This window comes from Arvicanthis niloticus, chromosome 3 (assembly GCF_011762505.2).
Source record: "Arvicanthis niloticus isolate mArvNil1 chromosome 3, mArvNil1.pat.X, whole genome shotgun sequence".
Lineage (NCBI taxonomy): Eukaryota > Metazoa > Chordata > Mammalia > Rodentia > Muridae > Arvicanthis > Arvicanthis niloticus.
The window spans coordinates 50,276,616-50,294,087 of record NC_047660.1 but is presented as its reverse complement, the minus strand read 5'-3'; the positions used below and the strand labels follow the sequence as shown (position 1 = coordinate 50,294,087).

The window sequence follows — 17,472 nt, the reverse complement described above, 5'->3', positions numbered from 1 at the left end:
GATTCAGTCCCCAGCACCTCAAACAAACAAACAAACAAACAAACAAACAAAAAACTGGTAGGAAGGATGTCTCTCTGTGTCTCTGTTAAGTCAGATAAGTTATGATGGGTGAGGGGTATGGGGGTGAAGGTGGGAATGGGGGTGGGAGTGGAATGAAAGGGTTGACTCACAGAGAGGGGTTTCCCCTTCTAAGTAGAATGGGGGAAGGCTTACATGAGGGGGTACTGGGAGGAGGGCTGATATTTGGTTGTAAAGTGAATGAATAAATTTAATAACAATCATCATCACAAAACACAGCCAAGTCAACTGCAGCCTTGTCAGAAGTTCTCCTTTCCCTCCCATAGGCTGAGGGAAGTGGCTCTGGCCCACCCTGAGGAGGCTGGAGCATCTGGAAACCCCTGAGAATGGACAGCCCATGGTTTATATGTTGGTTTAATTCGAGGGTCTATTATAAGCAGACAAAAGCAGAGAGAAGAGTTAAGCAAGAGTATGACAACCAAAGGGACAGAGGAATCATGGCTACCATGCTGTTTAACTGCTGCACAGCCACTGAGAGATGTTCAGGTATGCATAGTGCGCATGTGGGCTGAGAAAGGCCACTGTCCCTGGGAACTGAAGAAGCTGTCAGGCACTGACTTGCAGAAGATTTGAAATCCAAGTTTCAAGCAAATGGGGTCTTGTCTTTCACTGGGCTGTGTGTCCTGTGGCTGTCGGTGACAAAAAACTAAAATCTCAGCATAACAGATGGGGCAATGCAGGGTTTGTGGCCCTGGGCCTTGGCAGCATAGGACTGGGGTGGATTCAGCTCTCAAGGCCCTTGTTGCAACCCTGGTCAGTCAGTTCATCTAAGCGTTGAGTCCATTCCCTGGGAGTGGCTGGGAAACAAGATGACATTGTGTCTATTTCCATCTCTGAACTTAATAATATTAAAGAAGTCACAGGGGGGAGGGAGGTATATGAGGAGGACTAACATGGAGCCAGGCTATAATCTCCCCGAGAGCTGAGACACCGCCCCCCCCAGTCTGGTTCTCATTCACTGCAAGGACTCAGGCATGGTAGATGCACTAATCCTGTGTACCCAACAAATATTTACTGAATGGATAAGTAGATGAGTTGATGATACAGCAAGTGAGGGGATTCTCCATCACCCGGCCCACCTTCCCTGAGCAAGAACCATAGTCTCAGGAACCAAACCCATCTTTCACCATCACTGACTTTTTACCCATTCCTAACTGATGTCCGATACTCCTCAAACTGTGGTACCCCCTGCTGAACAAGCTTGTCCCTGAAGACTAGTCTGGGCTTATAGAAAAGAACGACTCTAGTCAAGCCTGTCCAGGGCAGAGACCCCCATGCCTCCAAAGAGAGTCTGCTGTCTTGTGCCTATTCTCAGAGGAGGCTTATCACCTCCTCCAGAGTTTCTGGTGTAGGGGCAGGGTCCTGCTAGAGTTTACACACCGCATGTATGATTGAGGGCTTCCTTGTATCCAAGCAGGCAGAAACCACAGAGACTGGGGTGAGAACTAGGGGCCAGCCAGGTGAGAAAACAGGCATCAGAATAGCCGTTGTGAGGCCTCAAACTAGACCAGATGCTGGCACCGGTATTCGCTAGTCGAAAGTGGGTTCTGATTTATGATGTTACCTACCTGGTCCCCAGCATGTTTGGTTTGAAGATTAAAGAGAGGAGTGAAACAGGGGTTGGGGAGGGGAGACGGGGGTGTTAGAATCACCGGGAGGGAACTGTGGCAAGATCCATGGGTACTTTGGTTGGTGGATGTTTCAGTCTCCAGGGGAAGTTCAGTGCTACTCACCTGGAGTACAGCTGGAGGCCGTGTGAATGGAGCAGGGCCCAGTCAAGCCCTCACCAACCTTCAAAGAGCAACCATCCCAGCCATGGAACAGAAAGAGAAAAAGGCTGATACTCTATCGTGTAGGCCAGAGGAGGGGAAAGGGTGAGTAGAAGCAACTCGAAAAGAAAAAACAAAAAACAACCCACAAAGGGTGAGGGCTGGAGAGATGGCTCAGTGGTTAAGAACACTGACTGCTCTTCCAGAGGTCCTGAGTTCAATTCCCAGCAACCACATGGTGGTTCACAACTATCTGGAATGGGGTCCGACGCCCTCTTCTGGTGTGTCTGAAGACAGCTGCAGTGTACTCATATAAATAAAACAATTTTTTTTTTTTTAATTTTTAAAAAGAATGAAGGGTGAGCAAAAACGTGGCTACCACTCCACGGAGCACTGCACCAATAGGAGGGGCCTATCTTAGTCAAATCCAATCAGGTAAGGCAGAGAGGGGCAGCCAGAGGTGGGGGTTACTGGATGGTGGAAACTGGTATTTTATGGGCACAGGAGTTTGGTTCTGCAGTGGAAAGAGTTCAGTAGATTGACAGTGGCCATAGCTACTCAGCAACATGAATGCATATGGTGATCTGTATATTTAAAAATGGTAAGAATGGTAAAAGGGGTGTGTGTGTGTGTGTGTGTGTGTACACATGTATGTGATTGTGAGTTAGTGGGTGTGTTTGAAATGCACAGAGGCCACAAAAGGGGCATCAGGAATTGTCATCTATTGTTGGGCATCTACTCCTTTGAGACTGTGTCTCTTCCTGAATCTGGGACTCTATTTTCTCAGGCTGGAAGTTTGCAGGCCCCAAGCATCTTGTCCCATCTCCCAGGGAGCTGGGGTTACTGCTTGGACAGAATGACTATCTTATTATGTAGACGCAGGAATCCAAATTCTAGACATTAGCATTAGCAAAGCAAGTGCTCTAAACAACTGAACCATCTCTCCAGCCCTAGCTTGAAAATGATATCTACATCCTATATATCATATATGAAACTATAATTTTCAAAATAAAAATGAGACATGAAAAGGGAGAGAAGAATGAAGGAAACAAACAAATGAGGCCACACAAAGAACATGCAGAAAAGACACACATGCACACTCACATTCGAGAAAGAATTCGCCCATCTGGGTATCATCACCACCACCTCCACCAACACCATCATCATCATATTAAATTTTATGTTTATTTGGGTATGGATGTGGGCAGGCATGTGCTGGGATGCACATGTGAAGATGAGAGGCCAACCTGTAAGGGATTAATTCTCTCCTTCTGCCAAATGGGTAATGGGGACCAACCTCAGACCACAAGGCTCCATGGCAGGAGCCTTTACTCACTGAACTGTCCCATCTGGATTTCGGCCCCGGCCTTGGACGGAGCTCACCTTCCCTTCCACTCAGTTTCCATGGTTGGGCTGTAATTCTACCTCTTAGAAGTTCATTACACACAGCAGCATGGGGCAGGCTCTGAGAAAGCATTCAGGAAAGAAACTCGTTTAGCTAGTTTTAACCAGGCACTTCCTAAACATGTGTCTCTGGCAGCATACGCGGCTTTTTTTCATTTAATAAGCAGTTACACTCGGCCAAGCATCCTTGTGAAAACACAGCTGGGGCCAACAGGCGGGCCTCTAAGACTCTTACACGGAGAGTATGCCTGTGTCAGCGACCCTAAGGCAGCCCTTACAAGGAAGGGCCAGGACCGTCAGCAGGGAGCAGTCTGGAGACAACAGGGATCCCGGTGAGCAGCAGCAGGTGCACCCTCTGCAGCCAAGCTTTCCCCAGCCTCTTCCTACACTTCTGCCATTCACTCTCAAGGGGGCAGCAAATAGCAAAGTGCTCTGAGGCTCTGGCCAAGCTCTGTCTGTCAGAGTGTGGCAAGCTCAGGCCCCCTTGGGAACCAGTTGTAAGAGGGATTTCTGGGAATGATACACCCATGGGCCGGGTTCCTTCCATAAGCTTCCAGAGGGATTAGAAGAGGAGCCATCTCTTTCTCAAACCCTCCCCAGGACGGCAAGACAGGTAGGCCCAGCCTGTTCTCTTACCCGGAGGAGGGGGAGGAGGAGGGAGAGTGGAAAATGTGTGTGCCAGTCCCAGGTGAGCTCATGGATCACATAACCAGAGGCGAAGAGCCTGTGGAGCTCTTAGCCCTGTGTTTAGACAGGAAACTAGGACCCTAGAAGCACCCTCCCCATCTTCTGATGGGTGGGGAGTATGAAAGCTGGGTTCAAACCCAAAAAAGAGAAAAGGCCTGGAAGGAAGGCCTCAGATCTCCCTAGAGTCTGCTCGGGACGCTGGCCCATCCCACGCTCCAGCGTGTCATCACTAAGCCACAGACTGACTCCCTGCCCAACAACCCAGAGGAGCTGGTGACTTTCAACCTCCTGTCTCAAATTTCTGAGGGTGGGGAGAAGACCATCCCTGGTTCAAAGTACAAGTGGCACTTCCAGGATCAGAAGATACCAGGAACGCCAAGAACAATAGGGATACACCCAGGATGCAGGCTCCCAGGGCCTGATGTGAACATAGAGACAACTTTCCAGGGACCAAAGCTGAGCTAAGAATGCCCAACAACCTGTGTACCCGTGTTCCAGAGATTTCCTGAAGAAAAGAAGTAAGGAAAGGCACCCAGGAAATGCTAGAAAAAAAGGCCAGACTTTTTTAGCTTTTATTGCCAGGGTCAGCCCCAGAATATATAATCAGACAGGCAACTTCCACATTAGCTAGCTACCAGTGTCTGCAAGCAGCAGAAACTTTACTACATCCAGTCACACATACATACACATACACACACACACACACACACACACACACACACACACACACACGTGCGCGCGCGAGCATGTACATGGACATGCTCAGCTCACACCCTGTACTGTTCCCTCCACCCTGGGAGCTGAGGCAGCTCTGCAGACACACAAGGTCAGCTTCCACCAACAGCCACCCACAATACAGAGGATGGGGCCTAGGACCTCCCACTGACTCATCCGACTGCAGAGCACAAGCCCAAGGTCAGCAGAAAGAGACTCCTCTGGACAAGTGTTCTGTGGGAAGTCTTCTAAAGTGAAACTGTAAACTCACCCAGGCCTTGAGAGCCATGTCCCTTCTTCCAGAATCCTTCCGAAGTACAGACTATACATGTGGAATTCCAAAATGCAAGGAGCAGCATGTGCAGCAAAGCCCTCAATATTCAAGCTCAATTACCAATGGCCCTAACCCTACGACACAGCTAAACCACCAGCACCTCTAATCCACCAGCATCCCTAACACCAGGATTCCTAAATTAGAACCCACACCCTCTTCGTGCTGCTTTGCAGAAGACAGACTCATAATGGAGCTTTTATGGCCTCATCCTGGTCCTTTAAAATCCTGTATAAAAAAAAAAACTACCAGCACCGTTCTCACACGCTCACCGAGAGCGCAGCGCACACTGAGTCCCGTGATGCGCCACACACATCCAACTTTACCCACGAGCCCCGAACTCCAACTCATGCTTTGCTGTTTTTTAAACGTTGATTTTTAGAATCAGCACACAAAGGGTTTTATTACAGCACTTTCACACATGAGTCAGTGCACTTGGTTCTAATTCATCCCCCGCGCTTTGATTTTAGAGCATTCTTAGAAACCACAGACACAGAGAACACAGTTGCCTATCCAGACATACAAAAATAAAAACATGCGCATGTGTACATTTAACCAAGAGGGAAACTGTGCCCTTGGTTGTTTATTGAGCAGCAAGAGAAAATGACTGCCCCAAGAGTGGTCATTACTGTCTTCTTAAAAGGTAGAGAACAGCACAGCTACACAGCACACACGATGAGCATTCCAGAACATTCATAGTCTGAACAGGGAGACCTCCCATGCATGCTGAAATGCCCCCTCCTGAAAAACCTCTAGTTGGGAGCAAGCAGAAAGGCTGGTCTACCTGTAGTACCAGCTAAAAGGGCAGCACTAGATACAGCAAAGAGGAGAACCCTGGAGGAAGAGGATACCTCATCATAGTGCCCAAGGTTCTTCAGGTGGCCCCAGTGTTAGGAGGCAGCTGAGGGGAAGTCTGTTTGTATACAAACCATAAAGGTTTCCGCGGTTAGGCATCAAACCATGGCCTTGGTGTGCCAGGCAAACATGCTACTGACTGAGCTAGACCCCAGCCAAGACGCTCGCTGTTTCTGGGGACAAAGTACATTACGAGTTGGATGGAATTCCACTTTGGCAAGAATAACAAAGTTCCTTAGGCTGCCTGAAGGAGCCACCAGGGTACCAAGCCTGCTTCTCCTCCCACAGCCACAGTGGGGTGCACCAAGGTACAAAGACTCACACTTCCAAGGTGGAAGGTGGCCAGAGAGGGGCTACTCAAGTTTCAACTAGGAAAAGTGACAGGGGATCAAGCTGTGAGAGCAGAACTGTCACTACAGCTCTTTCTATTCTGTTTAATTGTTTAGACTATGTTACCCAGAAAAAAATATATAAAGAAAGTGCAGTCATAGAGGGTAAGGGAACAATGACATATTTGGGAGGGGGGTACATGGACAAGTAGGAGTATTTGGGAAAAATAAGACCATCTGGACATGTGCAGCTATCTGGGAAACAAGATTGTGTGGCTGGAACATGGTGTGCAGGGATGCCCTCAGGACAAGGCTCAGAGAGACAGCTGAACCATTACATGGGCATCTGAAAATGGTTGGAAGAAAGGTGGTTAGGATAAGACCGAAAAGAGGAGGGCCAGAATCCAGCCAATGAATCTGGAATTCACTCAGGTGACTTTCCACGCATGGCTACACACTGCTTACAACAGTGAGAGGACAGACAACAGGAAATGTCAGACATTTAGCTAGACAGATGGTCTCCCTGAATCAGGAGGCAGCCACATACAACTAGAGCCCTCCCTTCAGGTTCCCCAGACAGGTTGCCTGTTCCATCCAAAGCTGTGGCCACTGTAACGTTACACCCCTTGGGTTCCCCCTCTCCCTAGGGCAGCAGCTTACAGTATACCTATGGCTCCAAGAATATGATTCCCATTCCAGACCCCAGGCACTGGACTTGGGCTCTTCCCTTTCTCTGGAAGGTCCTACAGCAAGCAAGAAGAATCCATGCCTGTCCCAAGTCCAGTTTACTCAGGACACACTCAGAACACCCCATATGAGGCACACCCCAGGGATTAAACGCCATCTACTCCTCAGGTGGAGCAAATTCCCAGGATACCAGATAGCAGGGCTGGGATCTCACCAAGGGTCAGAAGGGAAACCTGAGACACAGGTCACTCCTTCTCACTCCAAACAGGGCCGAGGCCTACTCTAGTTTCTGTCAGTGGTAAACTCTGAGCCTTTCCCATCTCTATTTACCAAAAAATACTATAATAAAAGCAAGAAAAGGAATGGCTACCTATCCCCATTTTATAAATGGGGAAATGAAGGAAGAGAGCCAGGCAACAGGCAAATGTGGCTACAAATTCCTAGCTGTCCGCGGCATGCTCTGCTCCTATGGTCACCTTAAGTTACATGCAGCCGTCTCCTTTTTGCCCAGTGTTGGGGAATAGGAGAGCTACATTGAGTGTCGCTACCCAAGCTCCCCCAAGTTCAAGTCCAGGCATCCCTGTCTATGCATGCTCTGTCTATGCATGGCCTTCACCCATGTCCTCACAGGCCATGCATAGATGGATCATAGACCTCGTGTCACAGATCTCCAACAGAACTTGATACAGAACTGGATCAACATCCCAGCACTCGGTCTCCTGAAGAAGAATTTGAGCCAGATTCTCACTGAGGTCAGGGTCAGGCAGGGTCTCTGAAAGGATGAAAGCATGGAGCCGAGTCAGAGTTGACTCAGCCCATCTTGTGCTATAATGGAGCACCTCCGGGTATAACAGCAGCAGTGTTTGTGGGCATCACAGTGCCACGGCCCTGGAAACCCAAGAGCACATCCCAATATTTGGGGAGGACTCCCACATTGTGGAAGGAAGAAGGGCAAATGCATGCAAGACAGCAGATCCAGCCCAACCCAGTCTCATCGGGAACTCACCCACTCCCACGGTAGTGGACTTACAGTCCTGTGTCAGGGGCCTCAGTCCATTCAGTAGTTCAGAGCCCTTGACTCAGCCTCCCCCTGCTGACCCTGCTTCCCAACTATGATAGAATAGCAGTTCAATTTCTTTTCTTTTTTTCCCCCCAGAATATGTGAATTTGATTCTTGCCTTTGTACGGGGCCAAAAGAGCCACATGGGGTACTTTAACAGCCTTAAAGCATGCTCCAGGAATATCACCCTAAGGCGTGCGTGACCTTTTCAACCAAATCCAGCAACCAAAACTTCATCGTCTTCCTCAATGCAGTTCACGTAGCCATCACAGGGCACAAACCCCAGGACCTTCTCGCCATCCTTGAGTTGCTGCGCACTGCCATGCCGCTTCCTGGCAGCAGGATTTAGATGTTTGACATCAACCCCTACTTCTTCCTGCACAATTCTCTTGGCATAAGAAATGTCTCCAACAGGACCGGCCTACAGGGCTTTCTTGTATTGTTTATCCTGCCTCTTTGGAACTCACTGGTGACTGCGGAGCTTCCTAGCAGTAAGGAGACCATGACACTTGCCCATCTTGCCAGTGCCAGGATCCAAAGAGCAGCACTTCAATTTCAACATTGTTTTTCAACAGGATATTCCAAACAGTCCAGCATTCAAAGGCTAATGCTTCCAAGAGACACAGTTCAACCCCCGGTTAATAAAGTGAACTTCTGAGGCCTCCCACTGACTCAGCCAGTCTTGAAAGGCTTGTAAACGCTCCATCCACAAGTAAGGACAAGGTGTTGAGACAAACTTGAGAAACTGTGCACATTACTTCTGCAAAACATAGGTAAGCTTGGCATGCCACAGTGAAAAAGAAACTTACGCGGCCCAGTCCCCAAGCAAGCACCACAGAAGCCCATTATTGGGGGGAAGGTGCCTTGAGAGAGTTTTCATTTGAGCTCCATGGGCCAGCCTCCTGCTTTGTTCTGCTGTTGAAAGGAAAAGTAAGAAAGCCAGTCAGGTATCCTCTGCCAGCCCTCCAACAATATTTTGCTGGAAAACGCAGTGTCAGAGTCTGCTGGAAGCCTTCAGCCATCCGCACACAACCTCTCAGAGAGCCACTTGCTCTCAGGGAATTTCAGGCTGTCTGGAGACACTCTACTATTACACATCTCAGTCCCACAAAGAAGGAGTGGGGTGGAACAGAGACAGGGTCAGGAGAGGCCTCCCACAAACTCTGGGGCACTGGGCACAAGGCTGGGGACACTAGGACTGGGGAAGAGTTGGAGGTTTACCCCAAGAAGACCCAGTGGTTGCCGGGCAGTGGTGGCGCACACCTTTAATCCCAGCACTTGGGAGGCAGAGGCAGGCAGATTTCTGAGTTCGAGGCCAGCCTGGTCTACATAGTGAGCTCCAGGACAGCCAGGGCTACACAGAGAAACTCTGTCTCAAAAAACCAAAAAAAAAAAAAAAAAAAAAAAAAAAAAAAACAAAAAAAAAACCAGTGATCTAGGTGGCACCCGTCTGCAATGAGTCAGTCATTGTGAAAAGCAGAGGAAAGAGGGGTATATAGGTATATAGTGCCCCTTTCGATCTCTGGGGTCCTGCCTTGGGGTTTAGATTTAAACAGAAGAGGAAATGCACATTTAAGCGGTTCTAGGTGAAGTGTCAACTACTGTCTCAGCTCCAGTCTCCTGCAAGGTGGTCTGCCAAGTTGTCAGAACAGTGAGAAGTCTCTTACTCTCCAGCTAGGGCAGCCAGCAGCTTTTTTCTTTCCCTCAGCAAAAGACTCCTGGGGGAAATCCCAATACCTTAGGCTTCATTGTATAGTCTGACAGCCAAAGGGAGGGGCAGACTCGGCTCCTGAGACTATCTCCATTCCTGGCAGGCAGAGTTACAAGTTCATCTACTCCGCTAATCTCCTTATCCATCAGTTGCAGAGTGAAAGCTGATTTGAGGCCTTGTACCTGGATCAAGATCCAAGGAGACAAAAATGGCCCAGTCCTCTGCCCTCTAGTCTAATTCAACTTTACAGCCCTGGTAAACCATGTCACCTCGCTGACCTTTAGCTGCCTCGCCTGCAGAGCACCCTATCTTGTGTGCCTGTGCTTCCCATATGAAGAAAGACGGAACGGAAGCATATTAGCCAGCAAGTACAGTGACCAACTGTTCAATAAGGGTCCATCTCTGTGTACAGTGATCAACTGTTCAATAAGGGTCCATTTCAGTGTACAGTGATCAACTGTTCAATAAGGGTCCGTCTCTGTGTACAGTGATCAACTGTTCAATAAGGGTCCATCTCAGTGGACAGTGACCAACTGTTCAATAAGGGTCCATCTCTGTTGCAATACTTGTGGAGAGGCTGCTTGTGTGTTCCCTCCCTGAGAGAGGGAAAAAAAAACAACTCTGGTAATATGGATGCCCAGACTCTCCCCACAATACACCACTAAGACTAGCTTACCCTTCCCTGAAGGAGTGTTCCTCTTAGCTAGCTACTGAAGGACTCGATGTCTGGCACACAGGACATCATGACAGGTTTGAACAGAATCCCATTAGACTATAAAATAGATGGCAAGAAATCACACAACAGGCTCCTGGACACAGAGCCCTGGGTGGGGGCCCCAGGCCTCAGCATTAATTTCCTATCCTCTCTTAGCAAGAGATTGACACTAGGCTACTTCTTGATGATTACAGACTCACTGGCCAGGGGCTGCCAGGGCAGTGAGACACCCCAGGGGCTGCTTCCTCTACCATGTGTAAACTCAGACAATGGCTCATCACCTCCTCAGCTTGTTTCCTTTTCTGAGTGGGGTTCTTCACAGAACCTACCTTCTAGAAAGGCTATAAAGATTAAATCTCTTTTACTTTAGATCTGGTGAGCAGTTAGGTTGTGGGATTTCTTTTTTGTTTTTTGTTCCCCCCCAAAAAAACATCCCTAGAAACTATCATTTGTACTGAGTCCTCCCTTCAACTCTTCTTGCTTGGAGAAAGGTGCCCACAAGATCTGCCCAGGGTGGGAGCGAACTCACCCATAAACCTGCAGACTCCAGCACACCTGAGGTGCTGATCCCTCTACCATTGCATTTAATGGAAGGAAAGCTAAGGCCCAGAGGAATGAGGGAATTCACCCAGGCTGTCCATGAGGGACACGGACCCTCCCACAGTCACTCCTCTTCCCTGTCACTTCTGAATGAAGGGATAAGAGCTGCTTAAATTAATCCCGGTTATGTAACAAAGGAAACTTGGACAGCTAACTAGCACGGGGGATGGGGAGCTGTCACTAATATCACTTTACATGGGCTAAAACAGTCACAAACAAAAGTGCTCCAGGAAGCTCACTCACCTGGCCTCCATGCTCACCTTTACGGGTATTGAAGTTCCAGCCCAGGACTAGGGAGGGTCCTTGAATACCAATACACCCTAAAACTGTTGTGTGGTCTGTGATAAGCAAGCTCACCTCTGTGGCAAGCCTTTGGCTCTCTCAATGCCTTCTGGAGTGTTGGGAAAATAGACCCGGGGTGGCAGCCAGGTGTGGATTGAGGTCAGCTACAAGACTGAGCACAGAGGGACCTATCTCCTCTGTCCATGTCCCTTGGGACCTGGAGGATCCAGACCCCTCCACAGGCCAGAGGTGGGATGCAGGGGCGCTGGCTTGTGAGATTATCTAGGAATGCAAACCCAGTGCAAATGCTAACAAGGCGGGACTCACCACACAGAAGGTCCTCCAAAATGTTCTGGAAGTTAGCAGACCTAAATCCCTGTGCAGCTCGGCCCCCACAGGGACTCTGAGTGGTCACTTCTCCAGACACTCACCAGCAGTGAAGCAAGACAGATGGATTCCTAGTGCTTTTGTTGACCATCTATCACAACTACACAGAGATGCTGCGTGAACAAATAGGGCTAACACTGTCTCTGAGGAGACATTCAGAATGTCAGCCATCAGTACCTATATAACAGGGAGGGCCAGCTATAAAGGTGTATCGGTGTGTAGGAGTTGAAGGAGGTTAAGCCTACTGACATTAATGTACATTGGACCTATCTGCAGGTTTAAAATACCTGTATTTTAAAAAAAAATTAAACCCACCTGTTTAAAAATTTTAAAACAGGCATGGTGTTACACATCTAAAACCCCAGCACTTGGGAAGTAAAGGCTCAGAGCCAGCTGAAAACCAGGAAAAACCCAAACCCTTGTGCACTTGTCTCAGTTACTGTTCCATTGCTGTGAAGAGACACCATGACAAAGGGAATTTATAAAAGGAAGCATTTAATTGGGGTCTTACCTACAGTTTCAGAGAACCGATTATCGTGGTGAGGAATACCTCGGCATGCAGATAAGCATGGTTTTAGAGCAGAAGCCCAGACTTTATAGCTTATCCTTAGATTAGAGGCAGACAGAGTGAGATTCAGCCTGGCATGAGCTGTTGATACCTGAAATCCCACCCCCACTGACACACCTCTTCCATGACAACTCCACATCTCTTAATCGTTCCCAAACAGTTCCACCAAACGGAGACCTGACATTCAAATATATGAGCCTATGGGGGCCATTCTCACTCAAAGACACTATTTATTAGTAGTAAGAAGATTTAAAAGAACACCAAGGCAGTTCGTCCAAAAGTAAAAAAGCAGAATTTCCAAGGATCCAGCAATTTCACCTGTGGGGAGTGGTGCTACACCTACAAGAACCAAAAGCAGAGCCTCAAAAAGAGATGTGGATGGGTAGAAAGAGTCCTGTTGTCCACCACAGATAAAGACATTGTAGACAGGGCTGGAGAGATGGCTCAGTGGTTAAGAGCACCGACTTCTCTTCCAGAGGTCCTGAGCTCAATTCCCAGCAACCACATGGTGGCTCACAACCATCTGTAATGGGGTCTGATGCTCTCTTCTGGTGTGTCTGAAGAGAGCAATGGTGTACTCATATACATAAAATAAAGAAATAAATCTTTTTTTAAAAAAAGACATATGGTCTTAGCCATTCTATGGAATACTCTCTAGCCTTTAAAAGGGTGAAAATTCTGACACATGTTCCATTATGGATGAACCTGGACCATATGCTAAGTAAAATAAGCCAATTGCAAAAGGGCAGCTCTATTAGGATTCTGGTTACATCAGGCACTGAAAGGAATGGAATTTAAAGAGACAGGGAGCAGAAAGGAGACTGCCCCAGTCTGGGGGAGGGAGAAACAGGAACTTGTTATTTAAAAGACAGGTTTTAGTTTTGCAAGATGAAAAGATGTCTGAGTCCAGCTATATCATAAAGAAGAGGTACTCAACACCGTTGAAGGGTATACTTGAAAAGAGATGGCTCAGTCAGTAAGGTGCTGACCAAAGAAGCAGGAGGACCCAACTGCAACCCCTACAACCTATGCAGAAGGCAGGCACAGAGGCACAGGGGTGGAGACAAGTGGACCCTTGGAGCTCTCTGGCTGCCAGACAACACGTTTCAGATAAAAGAGACCCCTCTCTCAAAAGATAATGTGATTGGCTGGAGAGATGGCTCAGCGGTTAAGTGGACTTGCTGCTCTTGTAGGGGACATGGGTTCAGTTCCCAAGATCTACACGGTGGCTTTACATCTATGTGTATCTCCAGCTCTAGGACATCCAATGCCTCTTCTGAACTCTGTGAGGACCAGGCATACATGTGGTGTATAAACATAGATATATCTGCAGCCACCACTCATACACATTAAAAAAAAAAAGTGGGCTGGCAAGATGGCTCAACACAGAGAGATGTTTGCCACCAAGCCTGAGTTTTTAGCCCATGTAAAGCCTGAGTTTGGTACCCAGGACTCACATGGTAGAAGAAGAGAAGTTGTCCCCTGACCTCTTCATGCACACACGTTCCATGTGTATAAATAAATACAATATATTTTTAAAATTAAAAAAAAAAAAAAAAAAAAAGATGGGCAGCTCCTGAGGAACAACATTCAAGGTTAGTCTCTGGCCTTCCCACACATGCACACACATGCACCTCACACATAAATATGCACACAAGGAAAAGTTTTTAAAAGGGCAAAACAACATGTTTTATATATATTTAGCCTTAATTTCAAAAAGATGTAACCTACACTTTGCCCCAAGGATGTATCTCGGGAGTCTGCCATCAGAATTCCCTGAAGTCTCCAGCAGCCCTTCCTGGAGCTGGCCTTTGTCTGTCTGTCATCCGCCCCCGGGGTCTCTGCAGTGTCAGACCCCGCCCCCACCCCACCTCCAGACACAGCACTGTTCCTAGCCAGAAGCCTTCCATGGATGAAGCCTCTGAAAGGCCAAGTCCAGGGATTCTCTGGCTTCTGCAAAGGAAGACAAAATGCTTAGGCCACAAAAACCGAGTCCTCCTCCTTCCACACGCCAACTTGACTGGATGACACAGCACTTCTTCCCCAGTATGTGCCAGCCTCTTGCCACCACAGCGGGCACCCTCCCAGAACACATCCCAGCCAGCTGTTCAGGCATGAGGGAACTGACAAAAAACAGCTATGTTTCTGTGTGAGAGACCAGGAGGGTGACAAGACAAGTAGCCCTAAAATACAACTCTTGGTGTTGATACCAGACAAGGGAGGGGCCCCAGGATTTAGTGGGTACAGCTTGGTTGAAATCTACACCAGACTGAGAGCCAGGCACCTGGTGAATGCCTGCAAATTGGGTGAGGTCCTGCCAGTGTCTACAAGGCCGGCTTCCGCACCCTTCACAGAGGCCACACCTTCTGAAGTGTGCCCAATGATTAGGCCATTAAACAAAGGAGAAAAGGCAGAATTCATAGCAGTCCTGTCGCCAGGCTTGGCTTGCTCATTCCTCTGCTTATAATTATATCAGGTGATGCATCTGTGCGTCTGTCTCCTGTGAGAATCATCCATTGTTGTTCACTGTGCCCCACTAAAACACTGTAACAATGGCCCAAGGAGTCAGGGGCCAACCGGGTTGCACCCACACCCACAAAGCCCCACAGGCTATCAACAATGAATCTGTGTGCCCCAGAGTCTGGGGCACAACACACAGGAAAACAGCCAAGGACATGGGTATCATCCAAGCTGAGCCCCAGATTTAGGACAGATTTAAGGTTTCTCTGGATGCAAATACAGCAGAAAGCTCCCATTATGGGAGGGAGCAGACGCTAACTAAAATCTTCTCTCTAAAAAGAAAGAACTAGGGCATACGATTTAAATCTAAACTGTCAGAGAGAAGGGTTCCCAGGAGTGACAGAGGATGAGGGACCAGGATGACAGTGACTTTAGGCTTGCAGAGGTCTCAGCAGAAAAAATGACATGCTGTTCTGCCAGAGAGATTTTCCCACAAACTACCCATTAGTGCACTGCTGGGTGGTGGGGGGCAGCAGGTAGGTGGGGTTCTGGTCTTTGAGACAGTGATGATCTAAAAAGGGAGAAAGAGGAAACTCCAATTCACTCAAATAATTTCCAAACACTGAATGTCCCAAATAGGAGGTGCTATCAGAGCAGATGCAGGACACCTAATTTAGGTCTGGGGGTACCATCACGTGGACACCAAGGCTGAGGAAGGCAAAGATGATGATGTGTAGGAGAAAGAAAGTTGCCTGCGGCTCGGGAGACAGCTTGGCCATTGGTAATGTTCTTGCCAAGGACCTGAGCCAGATATTCAGAATTCACATTTTTAAAAAGCTAGGCACAGTGGACCACTCCTGCTCGCCCAGCACTGAGGAAGGGAAGACAAGCACACCTGGCCAAATGGATTAGCCTTGGGATGGTCTGTCTCAAAAAGACAAGGCAATGCTAGGCACAGCAGCCAAGGTCTTTAATCCCAGCACTCATGACGTAGAAACAAGCCGAAGTCTGTGAGTTCTAGGCCAACCTGGGTTACATAAGGAGACCCTGACTCACACGAGCAACACCACCATGGCTCAGGAAAGTGAAGCCAGAGATGTGAGGAAAACATAGACAAGATGGACAGTACCTGGGAAACAATGGCCAGGATTGTCCTCTGGCCTCTATAAACTCACATGCATGTGCACGCGCACATACACACAAAAATAAAACAAAGGGGCTCAGGCACGTGGGGCTGTGGAGTGGGAGTGTGGATGAATGACTGGGGCGACTGGTTTCCCATCATCAACCTGCTGAGTATCAGGAGCTGAGCCTGAGAGCACAGCACAGGGGCAAAGAGGGCGAGCTGAACCCCAAACATGAGATGGGAAGGCATTTTATCCTCTGCACTGTGTTTGTTTGGTTTTGACCTTGGCCTTGAATTCAAAGAGGGAAAGAAATCAAGTGAATGAAGTGGTTGACGGTTCTTCTTCGCTGTGCGGGGATCCCCAGCCTATGCAGCCCCCACCCCACCCACCCCACCCCAGAGGGGAGATGCTAAGGGGGCCTCTGAGCTTATCCACTTTGTCATTTCTCCACTGCTCCTCACAAATCCCCCGACAACCCGATGTGGGCTGCTAGCAGCGCGGGGTGATCTTTGATCATGCCAACTGACCCCTGCATGACTCAGCTTCCTGGTGATGAACTTATGAAAGGTCCCCAAGCAGGAAAGACTCAGAGAGCTGTAAACAGAGCCCTCCAGAAACCTCTGGGACTATCTTCCCCAGGTTCCAGGGTGGGGCTGGAGTCGTTCAACATTCAGGAGCAGCTTGAATGAAGGGTCTGCAATCTTGAAGGGTGACTTCAAGTGGATAAAATAAACTGCAATTTCGAGGCGGGCACTTTGGAATTCAGGGACAAGGCAGGCCCAAAATGGGACATGAGCAGTTGGCTCCTCTCCCAGAATGCACTGCAAGCAATTCTCCCTTCCCAGCTTTCTTCTCAAGGCAGAATTGCTCTGGCTAGAAGTCTACATTTATGGCCAAGTGTATTCAGAGCACCTAGAAGTCACAGTGTCCCGAGCGAGGCACAGAGAGGTCATGAGTTCCAGTCACACTTGCTGCTCAGTCAACATACCCCTGGGCACCTTGCACTGCAAGTAAACACGGGCTTCTCTTCCCTTCTTTAGAGTCCCTCCCTCCAGAATGAAAAAGCACTGCCCTGTGCTTCCTGGTCCCTTCGTCTTAGCTGCTCTCAGAGCAGACATCTGTTCTCAATTGAGCAGCAGCTTCTAGGGACAGCCCAGCTTTGCAGAAACTTTTGATTTCCAGGGACTGACAGAGAATTTCAGGAACTTTCTTAAGACAGTATTGTCAGAAAACACAAACAGCAAGGTCTGGGACATGTCACCACACTGACAGGAGCCTGCCCACAAGCCTGAGAAGGTCAACAGAACCCACCACTACACCACTACCGGTAATCATGGCACTATGCATCCCATAAGAGCATATTGCGTTTTCAACTTCTCCAACTCCAATCCAAACTTGAAAGGGTCTGTCAGAAGTTAACAAGTAGCTAAGAGTTAGTCCGATTCGAAGATCATGAGAGCTGTCCTATAGATAACTAAAGGCCATTTCTGAGCTGACAAAGCTCTAAGATGCATACGACAATCTTCACTAATTCTAGAATCGTGTTTGTTGAACCTTTCCTCCTTTCCAGGCATGCACAAGTGCTTAGTACTCAGACAGTTCTGGAAAAGCTAAGAGACCAAAGAGGGAAAACATGGTTTGATGTACAGTTTCATTAAGGGAGAGGGGGGTGCTCTAGGGCTGCAGGGAAAACAGCTTCACCGGCAAA

At 48.4% G+C, this 17,472-nt stretch overlaps 1 protein-coding gene and 1 pseudogene across 1 annotated transcript in view; both read right to left on the bottom strand.

Annotated features, from left to right (window-relative positions):
- Positions 1–17,472, bottom strand: part of Slc25a37 (solute carrier family 25 member 37) — a 43,056-nt gene that overhangs the window by 10,653 nt on the left and 14,931 nt on the right. The gene's annotated exons all lie outside the window — the stretch shown is intronic.
- Positions 5,247–9,227, bottom strand: LOC143441684 (small ribosomal subunit protein uS12 pseudogene; annotated as a pseudogene).